The 14792-nt window shown below is 45.8% G+C and overlaps 1 long non-coding RNA gene and 3 other non-coding genes across 4 annotated transcripts; all 4 read right to left on the minus strand.

The window, feature by feature from the left end:
• Positions 1 to 11047: 11047 nt before the first annotated feature.
• LOC102489405 (uncharacterized) lies at positions 11048 to 14765 on the minus strand. Its single transcript, XR_333436.3, has 5 exons — positions 14496 to 14765; positions 13959 to 14146; positions 12903 to 12967; positions 12520 to 12583; positions 11048 to 11278 (listed from the first exon to the last, which is right to left on the minus strand). It is a non-coding gene; the product is annotated as an uncharacterized LOC102489405 (long non-coding RNA).
• On the minus strand, positions 12705 to 12796 carry LOC114009422 (small nucleolar SNORD12/SNORD106). The gene has a single exon (XR_003550834.1). It is a non-coding gene; the product is annotated as a small nucleolar SNORD12/SNORD106 (small nucleolar RNA).
• On the minus strand, positions 13033 to 13123 carry LOC114009421 (small nucleolar SNORD12/SNORD106). Its single transcript, XR_003550833.1, has one exon. It is a non-coding gene; the product is annotated as a small nucleolar SNORD12/SNORD106 (small nucleolar RNA).
• Positions 14216 to 14307, minus strand: LOC114009423 (small nucleolar SNORD12/SNORD106). Its single transcript, XR_003550835.1, has one exon. It is a non-coding gene; the product is annotated as a small nucleolar SNORD12/SNORD106 (small nucleolar RNA).
• Positions 14766 to 14792: the final 27 nt, after the last annotated feature.

A 14792-nucleotide genomic window follows, 5' to 3' on the forward strand; every position in this document is an offset into this window, starting at 1 on the left:
TAAATAAAGTAAAATTTAAAAAGAAGTAAAACATGGGACCAGCAGGTGGCATGGTGGTTAAACCAACTGTATTCCACATGGTTGGCTCTGTGGTTCAAATCCCAGATCCAGTGGCTTAAAAATCACAGAGCCAGATTTTGATCACGGGAGACCCTCTGCCCAGACTTCACCCTCCTGCTCCCCATGTCTAGCTAGAAGCCACATTGAAGGTCACCTCCTTTTGCATTCCTCAGAATGCTCAGATTTAACTCTAAAAAGTAGGAAAAAAATGTATAATCCACCAGATGACCAGAAACCACCACAGAGGCACAAGAAATATGAGAAATCAAGAAAATATCTCTTCTCTAATGGAAAAGCATAACTCCTCTTCCTCCACAAAGAATACAAGGGAACTCAGGGTAATGTCAGATAAAGAATTTAAAATATTCATAGTGACAAAGCTAACAGAGATGCAAGAGAACTCCAGAAAATGCAGGAGAAAGGAGACACCAAGTTCCAGGAGGTAGGAAGTTCTTGCACAATCTGAAAGAAGAGATATACATCATAAAATGAGAATCAAATGGAATTGTTAGAGATGAAGGCTGTAATATAGGAAATCAACACTTCCATTGAAAATATCAAAAGCAGATTAGATCATGCAAAAGACCGAATCTTAGATGTAGGAGATAGGACCTCTGACCTAGAAAAATTCATCAAAAAGACAGAAAACCAAAAAAAAATGAGAATAACATACGAGTAATACTACATACCATTAAACACCCAAATGTCTAGATCATCAATATCCCAGAAGGTGAAGAAACTAATAAGGGCATTGATCATCTATTCCATAAGATCCTAGAAGAAAACTTTCCAAACCTAGAGAGGCAATGAAATATTCAGGCCCAAGACATACAAAGGACCCCACATAGAATCAACCCAAGAAGATCTTTCACAAGGCACATCACAGCTAGATTGATCAAAACCACAGAGAGACAAAATACTAAAATTGGCAAGAGAAACGTCATTACTTTCAAAGGACATCCCATCAGGCTAACGTCGGGCCTCTCATTGGAAACAATGCAAGCAAGGAAAGAATGGGAAAATGTATTCAAAGTATTAAGTGAAAATCAATTTCAACCAAGAATACTATACCCAGCAAGATTATCTTTCATGGGGGATGGGGGTGAGGGGAGCCTTCTCAGGAGATCCTCTCCAAGGCATATCATAGCCAGAATGGCAAAAACAACAAAGACGAGATACTAAAGTTGGCAAGAGGAAAACGTTAAGTTACTTACAAAGGTCACCCCATCAGGCTAACATTGGATCTCTTGGTGGAAACAATGCAGGCAAGGAAAGAATGGGAAAATATAGTCAAAGTGTTGAATGAAAAACAATTTCAACCAAGAATACTATACCTGGCAAGATTATCTTTTAAATGGGAAAAAAATATAAAAACATTCTCGGATAAACAAAATTTGAAGGAATTTACCAACCCCAGACCAGCTCTTCAAGAGGTTCTGAAGGGAGTACTATACCGGGAAAACTAAAAAGTCAGACAGACAGTTATACAAGAAGCAACCAAGAGAATGGCCAGCCTAATGGTAGAGACAAGTCCAGAGATGAATGTTAACTTCCAGAGTATAAATGGAAAGATCAGACCATGGTAACACTGCAAATTCAATAGAAGAGAGATTAATTACGTGAGTCTGAACTACTGAAATAAAATTTTTTGACTTTATACTAAAACATTACTGATTTTCTTCAATGCTTTGATTTCTGTATTTAAGGATTTTTGTCTTCTCTTGAATTCATGTTGACAGGTTCACGTACCTACTCTTTGAACTGAATCCTAACCTTTTTCCTGGCTTTAAGTTTTAAGCAAATTTTGGGACCAGCAGTTGGCGTAATGTCTGTAAATAAATAAATAAATTTAAGAGGGAAAAAAATAAAGTCACAGGGCCAGAAGTGGCATGATGGGTAAGGCACTAGATTCCCACACGATCAACCATTGTTCCAGTTCTAGACCTGGCAGTTTGAAAATTATGCTGGGCACATGTATGTGCATGCCCAAAATCCCCAGAAGAAAATGGAGGAAAAGAGATTGCAATGGGGCCATCCCCCCAGAGGGTGCTTTCTCATTTTCTCTCTCTGTCTCAGGCAAGTGCATATGCCCTATGGCAAAAAAAAAGAAACTTTAAAAAATTTTAATTAATGGGAACCAGCAGTTGGCGTAATGGCTATGTCACTGGACTCCCACATAGTTGACCGCGGTTCACATCCTGGACCCGGTGGCTTGAAACTCACGCCGGGCGCGTGTGTGTGCGTGCCCAAGATCCCGAGAGGAGAATGGAGGAGAAGGGATTGCGGCGTGGCCATCCCCCCTGGGGGGGTGATTTCTCGCTTTCTGTCTCTCTGTCTCTGTCTGACGAGCGCACGTGCCCTATAGCGAAAAAACCTCTCCAAAAATTTTTTTAATTAAATAAACAACATGTTATTTACATATATAATATTATTTAATTAAGAATGGGGGGGCAGCAGATGACGTAGTGGTTACATTGCTGGACTTCCACAGGGTTGACCGCAGTTCAAGTCCTGGACCTGGAAGCTTGAAACTCACATTGGGTATGTGTGTGTGCGTGCTCAAGATCCCAGGAGGAAAATTAAGAAGGGATTGCGGTGTGGCCATTCCACCCTTGAGGGGTGATTAATCACTTTCCCTTTCCCTGTTCCTGTCTTTGTCCCTCTGGCAAAGCCCAGTAGATGGCATAGTGGTTGTCACTGGATTTGCACATGGCTGACTCCCTTTCGAGTCCCATACCCTGTAGCTTGAAAATCATGCCAGGTGCGTGTGCGTGCGTGCCCAAGATCCCAAGAGGAGAATGGAGGAGAAGGGATTGCAGCATGGCCATCCCCCCAGGGGGTGATTTTTCACTTTCCTTCCCACTGTCTCTGTCTCTCTCTAGTGAGTACACACACGCTAAGGCAAAAAACTTTTTTTTCTTTTTTTAAATAAAAGAGTATGTGTGTGTTTTCAGACAGGATCTCTTTATGTTGCAACTCTTCTGCCTAAGCCTCCTCAAGCTCCTGAGGAGCTGGTGGCGGCCCCCACCAGGGCCAGGATTTGAACCAGTCAGTAATGTGGGATCTGGCTCCTTTAACCACTAGGTTACAGGGCCAGTCCCATATGCTGTCATTTTAACATCAGGGGCAAAAGATGTTCTCACTCATTGGCCTGCTCCACTCCCACCCTTCCTGCTTGCAAACTGCGGCCCCGTGGCGCCAGCCCATTTTAGCAAAAGACCATTTGTTTAAAGAAGTCTGCCAAGAGAAAGAATCCAGATTTCTTCTTTTCCCTCTTTTTAAAAAAGCCACAGATATAAATAGCCCGAGATGGTCTGTTTCTGCCATGGCTGCTAAAAGACAAGTCACCTTCTAAACAGATCTGCAATTAATTAACACAGGGACCACAGAAGGGAGTGATCTGGAGACCGGGCTAGATCAGTCACTCACCCAAGTTTTGAAGCCAGTTTGGAAACTAGTCACTGGGATACACCATAAACCCAAAGCCCCCAGAAAACATTGAAGGGAAAATTCAAGTCAATAAATGACAAAAATTACTGATCAGGTAAGTTCTTACCAGGCTGTATATTTTCCAAACATTTTCTTTTCGGTTTGTTTGTATGTTTGTTTTGCCTAACAGTGTGTGCCCTTGCCAGAGAGAAAGAAAGGGAAAGTGAGAAATCACTCCCCAGGGGTAGTCATGACACAATCGCTTCTCCTCCATCCTCCTTTTGGGATTTTGGGCACACACGAACACACTCAGTGTGATTTTCAAGCTACCGAGCCCAGTGCTCAAACTGCTGTTGCCCATGTGGGAATCCAGCGCCTTAACCACCATACCACCCCACCAGGCTGTATCTTAAAGACCAAATGCCATTGTCCTAAACCCAGCGCTCTCAGAATGGAGTTCGGGCATATAACAAGCAAAAATACACAACTCCCAGGTAAATTAGAATGTCAGGTGGACTATAAATAATGTCTTATTAGGTCCCCAACACTGCAGGGGACATACTGACATTCAAAAATGATTTGAGGCTGAGGACCAGCAGATGGTATGGCAGTTACATCGCTGAACTCCCACATAGTCAACCATGGTTTGAGTCCTGGACTCAGCAGCTTAAAACATACTGGGTGCATGTGCATGCATGCCCAAAATCCCAAAAGGAGAATGGAGAAGGGATTGCAGTGTGACCATCCCTGGGGGGGGGGTGATTTCTTGCTTTCTGTCTGCACCCTATAGCAAAAAACTGGTGATCACATGGTGAGCACATGTGCCTTATAGCAAAAATCTCTCTAAAGCAAATTATTTGAGGCTGGCACCATGGCCAGATTCCATATGGCAGACCCCCTATTTCTAATCCTGGCCTGGTGGCTTGAAAAACATACCAGGTACATATGCACGTGTGCCCCAAATTCTAACAAGATGGAGAAATGAAGGATTGTGACAGCCACCCCACTCCCCCCAATCTTTCTAGCTAACACAGACACCTTATGGTAATTAAAAAAAAGTGTGGGGGAGAGTTCTGAACATGCTGGTATTAATAGTAGCTGTGCCACTATGAGAACATAATGGGGACAGAAGGAAAAGTTAAAAATAATTTAAAAACGAAAATTGATTACTGATTTGTTAGGATGGGAGATGTGGGCGTTGTTCATTGCACAAGGAGTCTGGAAGTCTCACCATCAGCAGTCCATGCCTCAGGCCTGAGGAACCCACCCTCTTGCAGGCTCTGCCGATACAATAGACCTTACCCCTGCTGGCTGTGGGGTCTGCAAGGCTCATCCACAGACTTCCTCCTTTCCAGGACAAGGCTGGAGAAATGTGTGCCCATGGCACCCCCTGCAGACACAAGCCGGAGCTGCAAGTCTGGGAGGGACCCACCTCCATCTTCTCGGGCAATTGTGTGGCCACAATTAGAAGAGAGGCAGGTGAAACCCAGGAGGGGAAAAAAAGAGAATTGAAATAGCATCCATTTAAGAAGCTCTTTTTATGTCCCAGGCAGGGATCTGAGTGTTCATTTACTCCTTAAAGCATTCCCATAAAGTGGATATCATTCTGTTCCTGTTTTTCAGATGCGGAAATTGAGGCTCAGAGAGGTATGAATCACTTGCCCAAAGTCCCATGACTAATAAGTGAAGAGCCAGCATTCAGACCCAAAAAATCACTTCCAAGGTGTGTGACCTCATGTAAGTCACTAAACTTCCCTGAGACTCAGTTTTCCTGTCTATAAAATGGGGTAATAGAGCTACAGGTGGCATGGTGGTTAAAGCACTGGATCCCGTATGGCTGACTTCCCTGTTTAAGCCCCAGACCCGGTGGCTTGAAAAACATGCCAGGTGCATGTGTGTGCATGCCCAAAATCCCAAGAGGAGACAGGAGGAGGAGGGATTGCGGCATAGCCATCCCCCTAGGGGGTGATTTCATTCCCTCCTCTCTCTGTCTTTGTCTTTCTCCCACAAGCACAAATGTGCCCTATGGCAAAAATCTAAATAAAAACCATTTTTAAAAAGGTAGTAACAGTCGGGCTTGGGGTGTCACTGAAATGAAATAACCGTTAACACACGACAGACGAGCACTCAGTAGACACGGCAGTTCCACTTCTATTTCCCCAGCACCTTCTCCCATCACACGGTGACAGGGACATATGTTTATTCACTAGATACTAATCATCTCTACTATGAGCAGCCTTCAAAAAGTTCACAGAAAAATGAAAGAATGGGGACTGGCAGCTGGTGTGATGGTTAAAGGCACTGGACTCCCACATGGCCAACCACAGTTCAAGTCTCAGACCTGGCGGCTTACTTTCCCTCTCTCTCTCTCTCTCTGTCTCTCTCTGATCAAACCGGAAAATAATAATCATAAGTAAAGTTACATAAAATAATTCTTCATTTTAAAAAATAGAATTAGGACCAGTTCCATGGTGCGGCATTAATGTTCAAGAAAAGCTGGCTCTCCCATGGCAATTGTTCGAATCGCTGGCCTGGCCAGCCTGAAAACACACTGGGCACACATGCAAGCACCCAAGGTCTGATAGGCTGCAGGACTAGAGGAAGGGCTTGTAGCAGGACCAGACCCTGCAGAGGGAGCTCCTCTCGCTCTTACTTTCATATGTATGTGCTTCCGCTTTATCATGAATAAGGGGAAAATAACTTTAATAGAAAAATAGAATTAAAGTACAGTTTTAGCTTGATGTGTAAAAAATTTTGAAATCCTTGCATGGTTTTTCCGTATTACACATTTTTTCCATGAACTTTTTTTTTTTAAATTTTTCCAGAGGGCATATGGGCTGGCCAGAGAGAAACATTGGGTGAAGATGTGAAAAACTACCACCCATGTTGGATTGTCATGTCATAATTCTTTTTCTCCACCTTTCCCTCTCAGATTTTGAGAACATACAGTCAAGTGTCCAGAGTATTTCTCTCTCTCTCTCTCTTTTTTCTGGAGAGTTTGCTATAGGGCACGTGTGCTTGCCAGAAAGACAGAGACAGAGAGACAGAAAGCGAGAAATCACCCCCCCGGGGGATGGCCACGCCGCAATCCCTTCTCCTCCATTCTCCTCTTGGGATCTTGGGCACGCACACGCACATGCGCCCCGGTGTGATTTTAAGCCACTGAGTCCGGGACTCAAACCGCTGTCGACTACATGGCAGTCCAGCAACATAACCATTACACTAACTGCTGGTCCCTGGAGTATTTCTATCTCTTTCTTATTTGAAATAATTATTTATTTTATTTTATTTATTATTGTTATTTTGTAATTTGACCAGAGCAAAAAAGAAAAGTGTGAAAGTAAGCTGCCAGGTCCAGGACTTGAACCGTGGTCAGCCATGTGGGAGTTCAGTACCTCGACCACCACGCTACCCACTGCCCCCACGCAGCGTATTTTTTTTAAATAATTATTTAACTTTCCAGCGCCCTTAACCACCCTGCCACCTGCTAGCCCTACTACCCAGTATATTTTTTAAGCTTCTGGGTCTGGGACTCAATCTCTATGGTCAACCATGTGGAAACCTGGTGCCCTAACAACAGGCCACATACTGGCCACATCTATAAACTTTCTGAAGACCTTGCCTATATGCCAGTACACTATATCCCTGGGCACTTTTTTTTTTTTTTTTTGAAAGGTTTTTGCTATAGGGTGCGTGTGTTCACAAGACAGAGAAAGAAGGGGGATGGCCACGTCACAATCCCTTCTCCTCCATTCTCCTCTTGGGATCTTGGGCACACACACACAAGTGCCAGGTGTGAGTTTTAGTCACTGGGTCCAGGACTCGAACCACAGTCAACTACATGGGAGTCCAGTGTCATAGCCATTACACCATTTGCTGGTCCCTCCCTGGGCACCTTACAGACAAGATGTTACTGAACATCACAACTCCGAATTAGGCATTGTTTTTGGGGGGGTTTTGAGCTTTTTTTTTGGAGAGGTTTTTCACTATAGGGCGCGTGTGTTCACCTGACAGACAGAGACAGAGAGACAGAAAGCGAGAAATCACCCCCCAGGGGGGATGGCCATGCCGCAATCCCTTCTCCTCCATTCTCCTCTCGGGATCTTGGGCACATATGCACACGCGTTTTGAGTTTTAAGTCACCGGGTCCGGGACTCGAACCGCGGTCGACTACGTGGGAGTCCAGCGACACAGCCATTACGCTAACTGCTGGTTCCCCGAATTAGGCATTGTTATGAATCCCGATTCACAGACAAGGAAACAGAAGCTTATAGAGAGGTAATTTGGCCAACACCCCCCAGGCAAACAGGATGGGGAGGCAGGAAGAGGCTGAAGCATCAGATGTTTGGTGGGACCGTGGTGGAGTCGAAGCTGGGAGACGGTTGCCAAGCTTTTGACTGCCAGGGGCCCTTGAAGCTCAAGGAAGTAACAGCAAAGTCAAGAGACGCTGGGTGGCCGGGAGCCCTGGCTGGCAGGCGTTTGGTACTGCCCCGACCTCATGATGTCTCAACAGGAAAGCGCAGCTAAATCACACGAACTTTCAAGAGCCCCAGATGGGCTTCTTTGTGGATCTGTTATGATGCATCCAAGTAACATGCCACAATTAAGCTGCGAGTTACAGACACGAGCCAGACTGACAGGGTTCAGAGTCCTGCTCTCCCACTTACCAGCTGTGTGACTTTAGGTAAGTCACTGCACCTCTCAGTTCTGTTCCTTCCACTGTCCCATAGGGTTAGTACGACAGCCTGCCTCACTGGGCCACTGGGAAAAAATGTGTTAGTACACATGAAAAGCTGTGAACACATAGGAGGGGGTCAATAGTATAAATGTAAGCCACTGTTAACTAGAAAGGCAGTTACAGTAAATATGAAAGTGGCCACCCACTTGGAGTGGCATGCACTGCTGAGATGCTGTGCTCCCAGGTGGGACACCGTGACCAGCCCATTTCGATTCCTGGTGTAGCCTACAGGTCAGACATGGTACTGGGTACAACCTACGGAGGCTGGGACAGGCAGATATTGTGCTCAAGGCTAGGCTGGACAGCAGAGACCCCGTTTTAAAAAGAGCCAGTGGGGCCAGCAGGTGGCATGGTCAAGGTGCAGTTCTCCCACGTGGCCAGCTGTGTTTGAGTCCCAGACCTAGAGACTTGCTCTTTCTGTCTCTCTCTGGAACACACAGGACCTACAACAAATTAAAATAATAATAATGCCAAGTAAAATTTAAAAACTATTTTTAAAAATAAAGAAGAGCTGGGCATGATGATATGTACCTGTGCTCCCAGCAGGGAGGCACCTATTTTTAAAAATTTTTTCATTTAACTTTATTCATTTGTTTATTTCAATTTGACCAGAGAGAGAGAAAGTGAGAAAGCAAGCCGCCAGGTCTGGGACTCAGACCATGGTTGGCCACGTGGGAATCTAGCACTTTTAACAACCACGCCACCTGCCGGCCCCAAGGCACCATCTTTTTTAAAAAGGGGGTGGGGAAGGGGCTGTAAGGAAGATAGTGAGGCTCTAGAAAGCATGCTGGCCTGAAAGAGTGGATGCTATTCAGTGGGCCAGCCTCGGACCACGGCCCCAAGAGTGGCTGGTGTGTTGGGGAGGTTTGCAAACCCTAGTGGGCCAGCTTGCAGAGTATCACTTTACCACTGCGCCACCACCCAGCTCCCTTATTCATTCCTTCGTTTGCCAACTCTTCAGAGTGCCCTACCACGTGCCAGGTACTGTGCCACATGCTGTGGAAGTGGCACTGGGAGAGCTGCTGCCCATATGGAGCCATGTTTAATACTCCATGGCAGAACAGATATGCAAGAATGCCATGGAGATGCCTATCTGCTGTACACACATGGCATGCACATACATAAACAATGTACACAGACAGTATTAGGCAATGAAGAGTACTATGAAGAAAAACTTAAGGTAAAGGAATGGACAAGTACTTTAAGATAGGTCCCCAGAGGTGACATTCAAGTACATAACAAAGGGAGAGAACCAAAAAATCCAAAGCTCTAGGGCTACAGCTTGACAGTCCAGGTGGAGGTAACCACATGTGCAAAGATCCTGAGGTAGGAGCAATCTTGAAGTGGAGAACAGCTCAGTCTGTGTGGCTGATTCAGACAGAAAGAAAACAGAAAGGAGTAGAGGTCAGAGCTTAAGAGAAGGTAAGACACAGGGCCTGATGGACCTCTGCTTTGATTCTGAGCAGTGGGGAGAAATTGGAGAGCTGAGCAGGGACAGTAACATTAACATTTGGCTTTTTGTTTTTAAGAATCATTTAACTTTATTTAAATTTGACCAAAGAGGGACAGAGAGGTAAAGTGAGAACATAAGCCACCAGGTCCAGGACTCGAACCTCGAGTTCAGCCAAGTGGGTGTCCAGCGCTCTTAACCACACCACCTGCCAGTCCCACGTGTTTGATTTTCAGATTGTTCTGGCAGCATTTGGCCACTAGATCATAGACAACAGTGCAAGACCAGTATCAGCATGTGGTGTGATGGTAAAGGTGTTGGACTCACACAAGGCACGTTTGAGGGCCCCAAATCCTGAGACTGAAAGCCACTGTAGCCATGAGGGAGTGACTCCGAGTGAACACGCCCTAAGGCAAAACCTTAAGACACCCTCAAAGTATACCCAGTAGAATGAGGGTTTCACATGGGGCATAGAGATGGAGATTATGGGAGGTAGGCTGTAGCAGAGCCCAAGGGAGATGGGTCAGTTTGGGTATGGCAAGTTGAATGAGCCTGTTAGTGGGGGCCTGACAGCCTTGAACAGAAGGGCAAGAAACCAGCTGATAGTCAATGCTCTTCACACTGCAGAGGGGTCTGATTATACAACTCTTGGTAACAATCCCAGTTTAGTGGTTTGAAATACCCATCATTTATTTTTATGTCAAAAATCCTGCCAGCTTAAGCCAGTCCCATTTAAGGGTTTCAGGAATCAGCTGTGGCTGCAGTTACTCCAAGCCTGCACCAGGAATCCTGCTAACAGGGTTGTTCCTGGAGGCTCCTCAGAGCCTTGCCAGACCAGCCTCTAACAGCAGTTTGTTTCAAAGTGAGCAAGCAGAGACAACGTTTCCAAGTCACATGACTTCCTATGACAAGTGACAAGAGGTCCAGCAGTTATGAGTTAGTATCAGAAGCCATTTTAGATAGAAATCCCATCTTTTCCGAGTTAAAAAAACAATTAAAAAAATAAAATAAAAATTAATAATTTAAAAAAATACTGTATATTAAAATGATCAGGAGTGTTTAGGAAGGTAAAGCCAGAAATGTTTGTCTTGGCAACTGATGTATTCTGGTACATTATGTGATTAATCATCAAAAACTTTACAACTGTGCCAAGATCTTTCTACTGACCCTCTGAATCCATACTTTGTCTGCCTGTCTGCCCATTTCTAACAGAATCCAACTACCGGCACCTAATACAAGTGGAATGCATGCCCTAGCCACAGAAACTGCCCACTATTCAATTTCCCCCACCATCAAGCAACCCAAAAGAAACTTCTAGACACCTGGTAGCTACTAAGCTGCTAATCTCCAACAGCCAAGTATGTGAGCAGTCTGATTTAAAGAACTTTATTCTTTCCCAGGTAAAGGCTACATGGTTACAAAGGCAATGTAGTTAGAAATTTTACCAAGGTCTAACAAAGCAATAAGGCAGTCTCCCAAACTTAAGGCGGTAAACACAATAGCACTGAGGTACTAGTTCAGCCAGAAGAGCTTCACTTCCAGGAGAACAAGTGGTCAGTTTTTCAAGGGGCCCAGTAGAGACTCCATAGCTGAGAAACTTCCTAAAAAGAAAACAAGATAGACTATCAGCAATTCGATTTTGGCCAAGTACCACTTGTTCAGAGAATGGGAACTGGTTGAGATGGTCATCCCAAGTCCATCACTAGGTGGATGTAAAATCGAGTGCCAGACCAAGCAGTTAAAATACTTTGACCTAGACAATCTGGGTCTTACACCTTAAACTGTGCATTGTACTTGTGGTGTAAAAACACTTAACCTTTATGTGAAATTGTCCTTCCAGCAAATGGGGATAGTGACAAGTCCTGAAAGAGGACCACACAAGTAAACTTAACTAAATTTTAAGTTACCCAGTTGGGAGACAGGTTGCTTCTGAAGAACACAACTGCAGCCCATGTGCAAGAGTACAGGCCAAGACTGTCTGAGAAGCCTGTGTATGATCCCTGACCTGTGCCAGGCCGTACAGTGGTGACCATGTTCTAGCTAGCCAGGAGGCTGGGCAGGATGACTGGCCATGGAAAGACATAATGTTCATGTTCTTAGTTATAATAAGCATTCCTTGAGAGAAATTTCTGGGGCCAGTCAGTGGCTCAGTGGTTAAGGCAGCTGGATTCTAGTTGAGTCCTGAACCGGTTTGAGAAACACACCAGGAACCTGTGTGTGTACCTGCCCAAAGTCTTGGGGGTGATTTCTCACTTTCCCTCTCTGGTGAATGCTTTGTCTATCACATATGCACAAAAGGTAGCCTCTAGATAGTATCTGGTCAATGTAAAAATAGAAACTCACAAATGTAAGTATAATCGGGCTGGCAGGTGGCATGGTGGTTAAGGGCACTGGACTCACATGTCTGACTTGAGTCCCAGGCCTGGCCGCTTCGTTACTTGCTTTCCCTATCTCTCTGGTCAAAAGAAAGTTTCTGTTGTGGCAAAGTAACTCTGCTTGGGACCGGCAGATGGCATGTTAAACTGCTGGACTCCCACGCAGTCGACCATGGACTGAGTCCCAGACCTGCAGCTTGAAACTCACTCTAGGCACATGTGCATGCGTGACCAAAATCTGAGAATAGAGAAAGGATTATGGTGTGGTCAGCCCCCTAGGGGTGATTTCTCACATTCTGTCTCTCTGGTAAGAGCATGTACACTATAGCAAAGATCATTTTAAAAAAAACACTATCAGCCTTGCTGAGAACACCTTAGCTCTCTATTTTATACTCTACTTGGAACTGGGTTATTCCAAGCAGTTAAATCACTTTGTAATTGGGGACAGTGGAAAACAGAACCCTCACCTGTTGGGAAACTGATCCGAACCAAAGAGCAACATCAACACACGTGGCACAAGTAGTTCCTGACCTACAAAAGTGAACAGAAGTATGAATGCTGGGAAATCTGCGGGGCAAGCCTAATTCCCACTAAAACACATGGAAATAGAAAGTTATGGGTAAGCAAAAAACAGGGACAGACGTTATCTGAGGCTGAAGCATCAGACAAAACTGGCTTATAGTTGAGTTGGATCAACAGGGTCGATCTGATGGGGAAAAAAGTTATGTCATCAGCTGCATCAGCCAAATTTGGGTAAAAGAGAAACCACACGATCCTATGCTGAAAAGCAGCCACCACCACTCCACAAATCCTGTCTAAAGTCCAAGGGAGACATATGGATGTGACTTACCCTTCCTCTTCCATGTACAAACTTATCTTGGTTCATTTAAGGCCTGGCTTCTGCCAACAGAAAACCTGAGGGGAAAACAGAGAGGTGAGTTTCAGTCAGCTAGACGTCCAGGGCAGAAGCGGTCGCTCAAGCTGGCATATCAGACAGAAACTGGCTTAGGAAAGTTAGATCAACATGGTCGATCTGTCGGGGAAAAAAGTTCAGTCATCATATACGCCAGCAGGAAGCCCTGAACAATGAAGATGTGGGTGATGGGGCCAGCAGGCAGCATGGAGGACGTGGCTGGATTCCCACATGGCTGACTGCGGCTCTAGTCCTGGACCTGGTGGCTTGTTTTCTCACTTCCTCCCTCTTTCTGGTCAAATTTAAAACATAAGTAAATAAACAATTATTAAAAAAAAAAAAAGATTTGGGTGGTCTGCTTCCGATCTCCAAGGTCATTTAATAGTCAAGCATGGCAGAAGTGCTGTGTTTCTTACCGTAACACACCAGTAGAGACGGCAGTAAAGACAAGCTCCCGTCAGAGCTTATGCTAAGTAGAAACTTACACGAGGGTAGTGTAACTCCAAGGCTTTTAAAGAAAAATTTGGCTTTCCTTGCAGTGAGAAGATGGCGGCAGCTTTCAACAAAGTGTGCAGAGATCGGACTTCAACAAGACATTACCATGATTACCATGGAAAACATGAAAGAGCAGACATTAGTCTTTCGGAAAAAAAACTGGTTAAGCAGTGGCAATCTTGTAAGAGGGTAGCTTGATTTTCCAGTTGGTGCAGCAGCTGGACCACACGGCAAAGTTCCCGGTTTGCTCTTAGACACCCGAGAACGTGCCTGCACGTGGGTAAATGCCTGTAATCTGAGGCTGAATGTGCACTGTGGCATGGGGACCTCTCAAAGAAATGAAATTGCATGTAAAAGGATGGATGCTTGTACGTGGCATAAAAGACATCCAGAGCCAGCTGACGGAGTGGCCAGGTCCCACATGGCCCACAGCACTGTGAGTTCTGAACCCGGGACTTGCCCTAGAGAAAGTTTTTTTAAAGGATCCTATGTCCTCACCTTTTCCCATCTGCATCGCCAACCAAGAGGCTCCTCAAAGCAAGGTTTTCTACAACAATCCAGGAGACAGATGCTCATCCCCGTGGTCAGGAGATCCAAGGCTGCAGATGTCTACACGGGGCTCCCCTACACGCCCAGAAGTGACTTCCTCCTCCAACAGTCGCTGTGTACCTTCTGGCCATGTTAACCTGCCAAACAAGAGGGGATCAGTGGCTCTCTTCTCACGGCCGGAAAACAAGGGCGGCCGGTCACTTGAGGCCGGTGTGTCAGGACTAACTGGCAAGTGTTCTAAGACATCAGCATTGCCGATCTGATGGGGAAAAAAGGTGAAGTCATCATTTACACCAGCCAAGGGCTCCTCTGGCCCACGAAGGCACGAGTTTCTTTCGACTAACTTATCTCCCCTATGGGCCTATGGCCTACGGGGATCCGATCTGGAGAAGCCACAGGGAAGACTAGAACTAGCCGCAGAAACGACGCACAAACAGCGCAAAAAAGGATCAGAGCTCACGAATAATAACTGTGAGGTCCACTTACCACAAAGAGCGCGGAGCTCCGGACGCAGGAAGCCACTGTACGAGACAGGAAAGCAAGAAACGACTAGGGAAGCGTCGCAGACGCGAAAGGACGAGAAGGACCGGGGACCTCCCTTATAAACCCGAGGAGCTCTCGCGCCTGCGCACTGGGCCGAGGCGCTTCTCCCCGCCCAGGCCGCGCGGAGCCCGCTGGGAACTGTAGTCTCCGAGCCTCCGGCCGAGGCGCCCGGCCCGTTGTCAAGGCCGCGCCGAGCCCCGCCCTCACCCGTACACAGTGGGCCACCGGGGCCCCGGCCCC

This window comes from Tupaia chinensis, unplaced genomic scaffold (genome assembly GCF_000334495.1).
Source record: "Tupaia chinensis unplaced genomic scaffold, TupChi_1.0 Scaffold000049_1, whole genome shotgun sequence".
NCBI classification, from domain to species: Eukaryota; Metazoa; Chordata; class Mammalia; order Scandentia; family Tupaiidae; genus Tupaia; species Tupaia belangeri.